General features: G+C 43.1%; 1 long non-coding RNA gene across 1 annotated transcript; it reads right to left on the reverse strand.

Annotated features, from left to right (window-relative positions):
* Positions 1–3,178: 3,178 nt before the first annotated feature.
* LOC143684439 (uncharacterized) lies at positions 3,179–12,036 on the reverse strand. Its single transcript, XR_013176031.1, has 4 exons — positions 11,738–12,036; positions 8,824–8,927; positions 6,893–7,035; positions 3,179–3,794 (listed from the first exon to the last, which is right to left on the reverse strand). It is a non-coding gene; the product is annotated as an uncharacterized LOC143684439 (long non-coding RNA).
* Positions 12,037–13,907: the final 1,871 nt, after the last annotated feature.

Below are 13,907 nucleotides of genomic sequence, written 5' to 3' on the forward strand. Positions count from 1 at the left end.
CTGGTCTTGCTGCAGGGCAGTCTGACTTTGGGAGATTTACTTAACATCTCTGAGCCTCAGTTTTCATTTCTTGGAACAGGGGTAAAAAAATTGAATTCACAGGAGGTTGTGAGGATTGAGATGATGTTTGCAAGTTAAGTGCCTGACATATGGCAAGCAATGCTGAAATATGTGTTCCCTCTCCTTCCCCACTTTTATTTGCATTGGGATTCTGATGGGTCTAAAAGTGTCCAAAGGCATTTCCAAGAAAGGAGTTTAAATACGACATCCACCAGACCCCGGATGTGTAACAGAGTCTGAGAATCCCCCAAATCAAGTTAGTTCTGACAGACTCCCAGCCTTCTCTGGAAACTTTCTTGTTTTGATTTTGTGAGTATTCTGCTTATTTCCCTTAGGATTTAGCTTTTTTTTTCATGTTTCCAGCTATCTGAGCCATGATGAAAGGATGAAGAGGAGGAGATTTTTGTTCCCAAGTGGGCCAGGGTGTGTAGGAGAGCCTCACAGCCCCGGGGGCAGCAGGATGGTGACATGAGAGACTCTAAGAGGAAACTGAAATTCAACTTTCCCACCAGAAAGTTTTCCTCACATTGCACATGACTTCGGTCTCTCTCTCTCTCTGTCTCTACCTATCTAGGATATCTTATCTATCTATCTACCTTCATCATCATCATCTCTCTTTAATATATGGTATCAGTCAGGATCCAATCAGGGAAACAGAAACACTATGAATATTATGAAATAAGGGACTTATGTCCCTTGGAGGAGCTTGGGAAGAAAAGGTCCAGGATGGGGAGTTGGAAAATCAGAGAAAATTCTTTCTCCAGCCCTCCTGAAGACTGACATAGGAGGACAAGCTGGAGCTTGCAGGGCAAGTAGTGCAGACAGCCAGGCACACCACGGCAGGGTCATGGAAGGCAGCTACCTCTTATTGTTACTGCCCCTGTGAGACTGCAGTCAAGCATCTGGGGGAAGACCTGGGGTTACTGTGGGTCAGCATGGCCAGATGTTGGGGAAGAGAGCTGGACACTGAATAGGGGAGTGTTAGGACAAACTAGAACCCACCAGCACTTCTTTGTTTTCTGAACATGATGCCTTTCAGATAATAGCAGCTATTGATTTACTTTTGCCTTCTACATCTCCTGCAAACTTCTCTTCACCAACTCTAACTCAGAATCATAGAGAGAAGGGAATTCTGAGAAGCAGGTCCAGCATAACAAGTTGGCACAGTACAAAACCACTATACCTATATGTGTGTATGTGTATTTAATTTAAAAATTCACACATGCAAATATACTGGCTATAGTCGATTGAATTATGTAGCCCAACAAAGACAGGTTCTTCATCTTAATTCACATTCCTGTGTATAAAAATTCATTTGTAATTAGGGGCCCTTAAAAACATTTTGTCAATTAAGGTGTGGCCTCATTTGTGAATAAGATCCTATTTAGGTGTAGCCAAACTGAATGAGGCCTTATTAATAGAGGAAATGCAGATGCTGCCAGGGAAGCCAGAAACTGAAGACAGTAGACACTGGAAGAGTGGACACAAGGCGAGGGAGATTGCCATGTGACAGCAGGCAGAGATGTAAACCAAGGAACCCTCAGGGTTGAAGCAAGCCAGCACCAGGACGCTACTGACACTGGGGAGAAAGCATGGCCTTGCCAACGCCTAGATTTTGGACTTCTAGCTTCTGAAACTGTGAGCTAATAAATGCTCATTGTTTGAGCGAACACGCTGTATACTATTTGTCAAAGCAGTCTGACAGACTAAGACAATTGCTGAAACAAATTTAAATAAAATCATATGATAAAAATAAAGGGAAAATCATTCTTTCCTTTTCCATTTTTGTATAACAACATCTCCGTGTGTGTGTCTTTTCAAGCTTTGTTAGCAAGCACTAGTATTTCTGTAAGACATATTCTTGCAGGTAAAATGTCATTTGAAATTATTTAAATTTTGGAAGATATAAACAAACTGTCCCCTAATAAGTTTGTACTAATTTACACGCTTGTAAATATTATAAGTTTATTTCTTCTGTTAATCTTCTGTTACTGGTAGATTATGTTTATTTTGCTAATCCACTATTTGTCTTTTTATATAAACTTGTTAAAAGTAGTGTGATTGTATCCTCTAATCCTGCTGATTATCCTTTAATTTTGTTTGAGGTGTTTTTGTAGTTCATAAGTTTTATATTTTTATTTATCCAGTTTTTTTCTTTTTGGTTTATAGGCCTAATTTCTTGTTTAGAGAGAAGGTCCACACCGTAGGTTTGTAAAACTTTCACTCAAATTTTATTCTGGTTCTTTAATTTGTCTCATATCTAGATCTTTGAGCCACCTGAAATTTCTTGTTACCTGTGAGACAAGGTAGGAATCCAACGCCGTTTTCTCTTTTTTTCCAAAGCGACAGCCAATGCCGTTAATTCTCCTCCCCATTAGTTTGGAAGAAGAGCTCTATCCTACACTAAACTTGGAGAGTGGGTTAGAAATAAAATATTGATGTTTCCGCAAGAGACTTAACTGCTTAAGGAAGTCTTCAGCTGACTTGGGATTGACAGCATGTGGTTGTAGGGTGACCCTTGGGGCTGTTCTGAGGGCAGAAGGAAGGATCCTAGGTGTACTGGTTTGAATCTCTTGTAGACCCCAGAAAAACCATGTCCAGTAATTCTCCTTCAATATTGCTGGCTGGGAGCTTTTTGATTGTTTCCATGGAAATGTGACCCACCCTTGTGGGTGATAACTTTTGATAGGTTCCATGGAGATGGGTCTCCACCTGTTCAAGGTGGGGTTACTTACTGGAGACTGTTAAGAGAGAACCATTTTGGAAAAAGCCATGAGAACCACGAGAGCCCAGACAGCCAGAGACCTTTGGAAATGAATGAGGAAAATGTCCCTGGGGGAGCTTCATAAAACAAGAAGTCTGGAGAGAAAGCTAGCAGATGTTGCCATGTTTGCCATGTGCCTTTCCAGTTGAGAGAGAACCCTGAACTTCATTAGCCTTCTTGAACCAAGGTATCTTTTCCTAGATGCCTTAGATTGGACATTTCTATAGCCTTGCTTTAATTTGGATATTTTCACAGCTTTAGAACTGTAAACTTGCAACTTAATAAATTCCCTTTTTCAAAAGCCATTCCATTTCTGGTACATTGCATTCTGGCAGCTAGCAAATTAGAACAGCACTTCCATACCTGTGCCCCTCCCACCCCTATCCTCATAGCTGTGGAGAAAGACTTTCTGTCCCCTAGGCCATCAGCTGTCACTCAAATGGATCCTTAGAAAGGAGACTGATTAGTGTCCTTCAGATGACAGATGACAGTCCCGTTGTGGGACTGCCACAATGGCTTGGGACCTCTCTGAGAGTTTCTGTTTTACTGCCGTGAGTCAGCTCCCTTTCCTGTAGGTATCTCCTCCTTGACAGTCTGAGTGCTCCGAATTGTCTCTGCTGCCCTCAGTCCAACAGGGCTTTCCAATAGGACATCTGGTTACGTCCTCGTTGGGGACAAAGGCCCAGGAACCCAAGAATTCATTCCAGGCAGTGGCCAAGTCTTTCCCGCAATTCCATTGTTTTGTTTTGATACTTAATCAAAAGCATATTACGCATATTTGCACAAGAGTCATCTTGAAGCGAGGGGGTCACTTCTCCTCTGAGTAGGAAGTCATGGGAGAGAACGGCTCTCCTGACCTACCTCCTTTGGTTCTGAAAGGCTTAGCCTTTCTGCTTTTCTTCTTCTCTCCCTTCTCTTCTGGCTGGGAGGATAACATACCACGAAAGACTCCTTACTTCTAAGGGCAACTCTGTAAAGGACACATTCCAATGAGGGCAGAGTCCAAAAATCTAGACATCCTTCTTTTTCACTTCTCTCTCTTACCTCCACCCTCAGGCACCCGCAAGCTTGGTCCCCAATTTTCCCAAGGTTCGCCCCTAAGGCTGGCTGCCTCTGAAGCCACGACCCTCCACCCATCCTTCATTCCTGAGCCCACCCCATGAGGGAAAGGGGCACAAGGCCAAACATCCCAAGAGCTCGGGTTGACACAAACACTGGCGAACACACAGAATGAAGGGTAATTCTGTAAAGCAAGCAAGACTCTAGGACAGCATTGTTCAATTACATAAACACTGGCCACATGCGGCTATTTAAATTTAAAGTCATTGAAATTTTTTAAAAAAGTGAACATTTCTATTCCTCCGTTGCACTAGCTATGGCTACAGATTGCACAGCACAAGTACAGAGCATTTCCATAGCCACAGAAAGTTCTATGAGGTAGCGCTACTCTATAAGAAGTCCTTCTCGGCTTGCCTGGAGACACGGATTCCACCTCTACTAGGTCCCTTTGGGAAAGCCACTGACCTTTCTGTGGCTAACACTGTCCCTCTAGTTTTGTCCTCTCTATCGCTGTGAGTGTTGTTTTCGCTGCTGGGTCTGAAGCCACATATTTCGATAAAGAATTTTATTTTCAAATTCCCAGTGGGAATTCACATTTTGATTCTCAGTAGACCAGCTAAAATGAGAACAAGTGCAGGCAGTTATAAGGATTGAAAACCCAGTAGGCTTAAATGAAGATCCAAATGAATGTGTGATGGAAAAGTCCAGGCATTTCTCTCCAAGGAACATGTTTATTTTCCAATTTAGTGAATCACCATATGAATGGAGAGGAAGCTTAGAAGATCAGTGTTTTGGCGCTAACTCAGCTTATTAGCAGAGGCTAAGAACATCCCCAAGCAGTGCCGGAAGAAATGCCTGTGGGTGGCAAGAACCAGCTGCCACCCTCATGAGCCTTTCTGAGATTCTCTCATCTCTAACTTTTCCATCCTGCTTCCCTCTCTATAGGCCATCCACACGGTGCAGGGACATTTTTCTTTTGCTGACCCATGGTTCCTAGAGTTTGTCATTCTCAAGTTTCTTCCCCTGGGGTACAAAGGGTGATGTTTCACAGCTTCCACAACTGGAGCAGGGAGCTTGGCTGTGTTGCCCTGTGTCCTTTACATATTACCCGCGTCTGCTGCACCATTGCTTTTCACTGCCTTTTTGGCGTCTTGCCTTGGAGTGCTACTAGAATCTCTTGAAAATGCACCAAAGGGGTTACGATTATTGCTCAGGATGGCAGAAAAATGAATACAAAAAATAAGTGCCTCCTCAAGACATAAATAAGGTCTTCAACTATGTATTCAACAGCTAAAGCTTTTACCTCAGCCAGTGGAAGTCGAGCTGTGGCTTTGCTGCGTGAGGATCTGCTGTCCAAACTGGCAGAGTAAAGGAAGGTGTTGGTACGTGGAAATGCCTGCTCTGGATTCCTCAGACATCCCTGTGCTGACCTTGGAATGGGGTGGGCAAGGTTGCTTCAGGGTCCAGGGCCAGCAGCCTGGGAGAGGGGGCTCAGAGGACAGAGGGAAGCCAGGGTGAGGGGCCAGGAGAAGCAGGTTCTGTCCAGGCCCGGCCACTTCTGCCAAGTAAACCTGGGCAGTGCCTTAACCTCCCTCTGCCTCAGGAGGAAATGGAGACCACCTCTATGCCCTGACAACCTCATGGAATTGTGATGCTGAAATGAGGCACATGGAATCATGCTTCTCAGAGGGTAAATGAAATGTTCTGGGTATGCCCCTTAGGGAAGCACCACCCCCACCTCTGGTTCCCTGAATGGGTCTGAACCCCACACCTGATGGTATGTTTCTCATGAAGCATTGATTTCTCAGTTACTCCAGTTAAACAGATCTGCATTCTTTATGGCCGATGTAAAGAGACTTACTCAAGTACGTACACATTTACCCTTTATCTCTAGTTGCAGAGTGAAGGCTTTGCTTAAATAAAAGTGATTCATCAGAATTAGCAAGGGGTACTGAGGATGTTACCCTTGTAGTAGATTAGTTGCATTTGTTAAGGGCCCCAATTCTTCACCTCTCCCCAGAGCTACGCTTTTTGCCATATAACTGTTCAGTTTTTTTTACTAGAGTGGTGGTGTCTGTGTCCGTGGACTTTGGATCTGGGCTCAGCTGTGACTTGCTTTGGCCCAAAGAATGTTGCAGGAGCGGCAGTGTGACAGGTTCCAGCCCACGCCTCCACAGTGCTGAATCACACTCTGCACTGCTATGAGAACATGCCTGGGCTAGTTGCTGGAGGGTCAGAGTCACGTGCAGGGGAGCCAGTCCCCCACATTGTCCTCACCAAGGCCAGCCTTTATTAGCTGACACAGGCAGTTCCTGATCTATGAGTGATCACTGCCAAAGTCAGCAGAGCTGCCCAACTGATCCCCCGCTGATCTCAAAATCACCAGCAATAGCCATGCTCATTGAGGAATGTTTTTGTGGCTGTTTGTTACGCAGCATTATTGTATAGGTGAGTAACGGGTACTCACCTATAGAGGGAAAGATGGCCCCTTCTTAGCAATGGGAATAAACTGAGAGTAGACTGTGTCTCTCAGAAGGAAAACAGGATTTTGGTAGCTTTTCTAGAGAGAGGTGTAGGTTTTAAACTTGTAATCCCTTTCTGCCCCTGGAAGTTTCTCATAGATGGGATCACTGACTTAAGCTGAGACCCAAACTTTTCTCTGACCCTGGGCCAGTCCTTTTCCCATTCTAGTAGGCTCAGGGGACTCTGAAAGCACTAGTTTAATGATTCAGAAGTTCAACCTCAAGACTACTTTGCTGCAGCGTCTGCTCTGATCTCTCCCTAGTTTTGAGCTTGTTCCTGTGACTAAGCCCTGCTTTGTTCCCAGACTCACATAGCTGTGGCTCTGTCTTGATTCTCAAGGTCCACATTCTCTCTACTCATTTGGGTTACTGGAGTCTTATTACTTAAGTCTGGCTACTTAAATGGAAATGCCACACACTGCTTTTTGCCATAGTGACATGTCTGGCATGTAAGTCATTATAAAAACAATCAGAAGTGTTTACTTACCATTATATTAGGCCCAAGGACTTCCTTCTACTACCCTGGACTGCCTTCATCTATAAATTATTCTCATCTTTCACAGCTGGCCGTGCTCTCATTGAAGCAGGATAAAATAGGACAACAGCAACTCCTTGGTTTCCTCTTCAGCTCTGAAAGAGTAACAGACAGTTGCAAATCCCTTGTTTCTTATCTAGCTCCACAGGAACTAATGCAAAATGCAAACTTCAAGGGCAAACATCCTAGGACAAAAATTTCCCCTAAAGATCCTAAACCAACCCAAACCATAAAAGTTTGTAAAATCCTGGGCCCAAAGCAAATTCTAAACCAAATTTAAATAGTGCCTTTAAACTGTAATGTATTCTTCTTTTAAACTGCTAATTGTTTTTATAAAAGTAAGGGTTGAATCAAGAAAATAATTACTGTTGATTAGTACGTGGCTATTACTGAAAATGATCTTGTAGCCTAGAGAAGAGATTTTTAAAATGATCTGCTAGGATTGTCAAATATGCTAGTGGTTTCTTATAGTGCTAGTGTTGATAATGCTAGCATTTCTTATAAAACAAGCTAATCCACTCCACTCAGTGTGTGCCCCTTCCTTGGGCACATCCACTTTGACCTCATGTACTCTCTCTCTCTCTTTTTCCTTAATAAACTTTACTACTTACTCCTACTGGTCCTCTCATATATCTAAATTCTTTTAGCCGTGAGACGCCTGAACCTGGAACGGGGCTCAGCTGGCACCATTGCCAGCTGGGAACTGTTACATCATCAGTACACCTCAGGCGCCAGCTCCACTCTGGAGGAGGGTTTTTTCTGCTTAGGTCAACCCCAGTCTTTGACAGAAAGAGGAAGATCTGGGGAGTCTGGCTGTTGGAGGCAGCTACTGCGGTACTGATATATTCCAAGGAGAAATAGCATCCAGCATCTAGCCACATGGCTTCTCCCAATGAATTCCGGCTAAGAACAAAGGGTGACAAGAACCCTGGTTTCATTAGAGGCTAGAAACAGCCTTGGCTGTTAGAATACGGATTCTATGTTAACAGGGGAGCGGGAGCAGCCAGGATCTGGAGGGGCCAGGAGTGAAGTGGAGCACAGCTGATAAGCACTTCAGTTGGGAGACATCTGGCAGAGTTAGGACACCTTCCTATAGGCAGGACTGGCTAGCCGTCCTGAAGGTCTAAGAAAGGGCAGACAACCAATACATGGGTTTAAAACCCAGGTCTCATCACCTGTAAAACTCATGCTATTAGCTCCTCAACATATCAACCAACCTAACCTGCCTAAAGTGATGTGTTTCAGATTCCTTGGTCAGCATTTCTTCCAAATGTCTAAAGTATAACGAATCAGAATTTATCTTCTCTGATTCTTTAGATTGAGGAAATGCTAGTGATTTCCAGTCCAATAGAAAAAATAAGACATGCCTCCCTGATTTGGAGGCAGTGGTACGCCAAGCGTATTTGACAATCCTAGCACATCATTTTAAAACCCTTTTCTCTAGGCAACAAGATCATTTTCAGTAATAACCTGTACTAATCAACAGTAATTATTTACTTGATTCATCCCTTAGTTTTATAAAAAACAATTAGCAATTTAAAAGAAGAATATATTTCAATTTCAAAGGCATTATTTAAATTTGGAATACAGTTCATGTGCATACTATAATTTGCACTTATCAAACAAAGATATTAAACCTCAAAGTTGATGTACGATTTTACTGTTTTAAATTTTACACACTAATAAATCTAGTGGTCACACAAAATGACAAAATTGAAGTAACTGGAGTTTGGTTTCCTCATCTTTGCAATTGTTGTGCTACTGTTATTTTGAAACTACTCTTCGGCCCTCACGGAATCTTCTGCACCCTCCAGGGATGACACAGCAGGCAACAACTCCCTGATTCTGGGCCTTATGGGGTAGGACAACTTGTGAAAACTTACGTGAAATTCAGACAGATTGGGAGCTTTCTCTCAGCTATAAATTGCTCTCTTAAATAATGTTGAAGAAATTGGTGCCAAGTAAAGGTCTTGCCAGGTATACTCTCCTGAATGAATAAGAATAATCTGTGATTATAATTTGTGTATTATAGTCAACTAGAGCCTGTGTGGCTTAAAAAGCACTGTCTTTTCAATGATATATTTTTGTTTATAAAAAGAATAGAAAATCACTATAGAAAGTGCAGAAAAACATTAGAAATAATAATCACCCATAAGTTTATCTCCTAGAAATGACTATTGTTAATATTAGAGTGCATATAGATCATTTAATCCTGTTCTTTTCATTTGATGGGATGTTTAAGCCTATCTGTCTGTTATGAATCATTCTTTGGGAACACTTTTAACAGACGAATACTATTTATTGTATGAATTTGCCATAATTTATCCACCCTATTCCCTATCACTGGATTTTTATATTTTCAATGTTCTTGATCATACAAAGAATACTGTGGTGAACATCCCTACAGATCAATCTCTCTATTTCTGAGCACTTCTATATCATAGATTCCAAATCATGGAATTATATTAGGGAAGATAATAAACATGTTAAGACCTTTAGCATTTATTGCCAGTTGCTTTAATCATAGAGGTTTTGACCAACCTACTTCCCATCAGCAGCCTGAGTGGGCGCCTTCTCACCCCAACCACCATTACACTGTTCTAAATTCTCCCAGTTTTAGTGGAATAATATAGCATTGCTTCATTGTAATTTTTTTGTGATGATTTTGGGTGAATGACCTTTTTTCATGATTTCACCCAACAGAACTACTGCACACCCTCCACGGCCAAGAGATGTGCCAGATGCTGGGAATCCAACTGGGAGCAAAATCCAAGACAATCCCCACCCGTGAGGCGTTAAGTCTGTGGGGGCGGAGACATTAATCAAATAATCACCCACGTCAGGTAAGAGGTAAAACCGTAAAACCAGCAGAAGCGCGGGGCCGTGAGATCACTCATAGGAAGAGGAGACTTGGGGACGCTGGGGAAGGCTTGCCTGAGGAAGTGACTGAATTGGCCTCTGAAGAAAGGGAGGGCCTTGCCTAGGAGAAAGGGGGTGAGCAGGCCAGGGTGGAGCAGAGCTGCGGTGGGCGCCGTGCAGGGCACGTGCGAGTGTGCGATCCCGCTGCTGGCCGGGGTGGGACGTCCTAGTTAGGGTGTTTTAAAATGTTTAAGGTTTCTGGCTACTTTAAGGAATTTCTAACAAAGACCAAATTTAGGATGCAATCTGTTAATAATAGGGTGGTATTCGGAAACTCTGTATTTTATGCATGATTTTTCTGTCTACCTACCATTTCTCTATTAAAAACAAATATCCTCCCCCCCCCCCCCCCCATAAAAGACCAAGTTAGAAAACTAAAGGAGGCAGCAGTGAGGGAAAGGCCTAGAGGTCGACCAGATAGGAGGCACTGAACCAGCTACTTAGAGACAGGCGGGGTTCGTATAGGAGCAGCTCAGATGTGCTCAGGAACATCCTGGGGGATGATTAGTACCTGAGTGACAGGGAGGAGGGAGGGGTAGAATTCTCACCTACTTTGCAGGAGACCCGGGCGTGTGTGTGTGTGAGCACATGTGTATATGTGCATATGTATGCATACATAGATGTGTGTTGTGTGTTATGACACTACTGACAATAAGAATAAACGCTCAGAGTTAAAACACTGCCACGAAATTGGTGGTTGGAAATTTATCCTGACTTCACTAATTCTTCCAGTTGGTTGGTTATCTGCAAGATAAAGAGTGTCCAAGTGAAAAAATAAACAAGACTGTTGTATGTGGTTGCTGTCCTCAGGTGCTTTCCTCACCTCTGGGACAATACCTTGACCAGTTCATCCACAGCAGCTGCCCCAAGTGCCTTTACTTGTGGGAAATTAATTGACCTGCATGGGGCTCGCCTGCCCCTCCTCTTGCCTGTTGTGCCTGTTGTGCTGGGATGTCAAGGTCACAACAATTGATTTTCAGAGAGATAAACACGTATGCCCCTCCACCATAAGAAAAAAATCTGATAGCTTCTTAAAGAACTTGTAAAACTGGGAATCTGTTTTTCCTTCAAAGAAATCTGATTTACTAAACATTCTTAGAAAAAAAGGTATTTGTTCTGATGTTTGCAATCGGAGAACCTCTGACAAGGGAGAACAAAATGCCATGCGGGGCTCTGAAGGGCTTTGCAGATATGAAATAAGGAGTACAGATTGGGGGCGGGGGCGGAGGTTCTGCATCATCAGAATGGCGCGAGGGTGCCTGGGACAGGGCCTGTCTGGCTCTGAATAGATGCTCAATGAATAGGGATGCTTTGTTGTTGTTATTAAAATAGCTAAGTAGTTGTAATTGCTAATTGGGTAGAAATGAACTGAAACTCAGAGTTGGGCTGTGAATAATGAATAAATGAATAGATGTTCAATGATTCTGAATGTCAATATCACAAGTAGTTCTTGTTCTTCTGGGATTTCTCTCTGAATTTAGAACCCAAATTCAGGTCAGGGATATGAAGTTTACAAAATTGATACAGGACATTTCTACCAGTATTTTGTAATGTAAAGGTAAGATAAGATTAAGGTGGAGAGATAAGGAAGGGTACAACTGCCCTCCTCCCTCCCCCCACCCACCAAAATGAACCCCTGTGCTTTAAAGCAGAGAGGACCTTTTCAGGGTGGCCACTGCTAATTGATCATGGCGTTTCTTCCTGCCCAGGTAGATTTAGCCTCAGAATCTTTCTTGATACCACACTCCAGACAGTGTTCACCAACTAACTGAGCAGGGTTGGCTTGTCAGGTGAAAGCTATTCACCATCCCTTGCCTCAAGATATTCGGATCATCCAATTAAAACAGCAACAACTGTCAATGAAAAAGTAGTTCTTACCTTTGTAAACAATTAAGGACTTTAGCCCTGCAGTGCCCCAAGTTCCAGGAGAGCCCTCACCATTTTGCAATTCTTAGGAATAGCTGTGCTTTGTTGCTGTTGTTAAAGTAGCTAAGCAGTTGTGATCACTAATTAATTGGGTAGCAATGAACTGAGTCTGGCTGTGAGGGTTCTGTCCATTCTCCAAGGTGACACAGTAATCTCTGACCCACCACTTGAGATTGGTGGAGGTAATACAAAGAAACAGGATCAAAAGGATGTCATGGCCTGAAGTTATTCTGGAAGACTCTTCAAGGCAGACACTATGCCCAGAGGGTCGCCTCAGGCTGCAGAGAGAAGGAAGGACCATTGGGGTAATTAGTATCATGACTGCTATTTAGGGAGCAGCCTGCCTCGGGCTGGGATCTCACTTCAATGCCAGGCCACCTGGAGGGCAAATCTTATTCTCTTCCTGCAGAGTTTGAGCACACTGAGGCTCAGAGAACTGAGCAGTTTGCTCGAAGTCGCACAGCATGTACATGGCAGAACATCCATTCGACCCAGTGGTGGCAGGGCCCCAAGAATGTGCTGTGAACAGCCACATCAGACCGCATGGATACAGCAGGCATGTGGCTCAGGGTAGAAGTTGGAGAGTTCAGGCACAGTGATAAACATTCCAAGGAAAGCCAGAGATTGGAAAACTAGGAGGGATGAGATGTTACATAACCCCATCACTTAAGTTTTGCTTTTTAATTTACATAATATTATTAAAAATAACTGCATGCATTAGTTCATTGTTTTATTTAGAGATGGCTAAATACAAAGGTGCAAGAGCTAATAGGATGCAAAAAAAAAAAAACCAACTCATCTGAGTATTTTGTGGTACCTTTTTTTTGTATGCTGTGTGGTGGTGGTCACATTTAATTCTTTCATTATTTTTTCATGTGAATATCCCATTATTGCAGCACCATTTGTTGAAATTTTTTTGCAGTGGGGGCACGGGTAGTGCACGGGTCAGGAATCGAACCAGGGTCTCCTGCAAAGTAGGTGAGAATTCTACCCCTGAACTACTCTCATCCATGGTATGTACTTTTACCTGGTAAAATTATAAGCAGAATCTGCTCATTTGCAACAGGAAAAAAAAAAAAAAAAGACTGAAGACCTCTGAGAGTTGCTGTCACATCTGGTGGGCTCAAAATTGGAGAGGAGTTAAATTACAGTCTCACTATTCCTTTGTTCATGAGCGAGGCTCAGTGCTTGAGGGTAGTTTTCCTCCTTTGTGACATCCCAAACCCAAGGAGAGGCGTGTTATTAAAAACATGAAATGCCCGTGATGACTTATGAGATGGGGAAGGATGAGTTGTTATGGGGAAAAGGCAGAAGAGGAGCTGCGGAACGAAACCCTCCGTGTGAGAAACAGGGGGAAGTTTCTGGGCCCAGGAGGTGTTTAAGGAATCTCATCGCAGCTGTGCATCTCCGGCCTTTCAACTACCATGAGGCCGAGTTACGTTTAAATCTTGACTACCCGTAAACACAGCTCTCAGAAATGAAAATAAAGAGTGATTGTGTCGGCCAAGAACAATAATTGTGTTGGCCATATATTTTTTCAGAATGGAAATATTTACTTTATTGTTTTTTTTTCTGATTATGAAAGTAGTACATATTGCAAAATATTAAGGCAGAAAAAAATGTAAACTAGAAAATGAAAATCACTTAAAACCTCAGCAATAGAGATAACAGTATATTGCTGTTACAAAGAAACATACACACGCATACACACGCACACACATACATGCACGCGCACGTGGGTCACAGATGTGGTCTGGCATGAAATGGGTCTCCCCTGCTGTGCCTTCACTTGTAGTGCTTAGGGTGATTAAAACGTCCTTGCTAGTTTGAGGGTTGGGAGAAACAGGTACAGGTAAGCAACGCTGATCTTTAAAGCTTTGTTAATAAAAGTCTTGGTGCTGAAGCATCAGATTCCTCCTATAAAATTCACCTGGAGCAAGATAAATTGATATAGCTAAAAAAAAAAAAAGTAGCAAATCAGTACACCCCTGTTTAATTAGGAACGGGGGAGGGGGTCCAGTGGAGCTAGCTGCTTTCAGGTTTGGGTCCCCCAGGCCACAGCACTGGGCTGGGGCTGGGTCAAGCTTTCACTGGATGCCTTTGGCACATCCAGGGTGACAGG

This window comes from Tamandua tetradactyla, chromosome 1 (assembly GCF_023851605.1).
Source record: "Tamandua tetradactyla isolate mTamTet1 chromosome 1, mTamTet1.pri, whole genome shotgun sequence".
Lineage (NCBI taxonomy): Eukaryota > Metazoa > Chordata > Mammalia > Pilosa > Myrmecophagidae > Tamandua > Tamandua tetradactyla.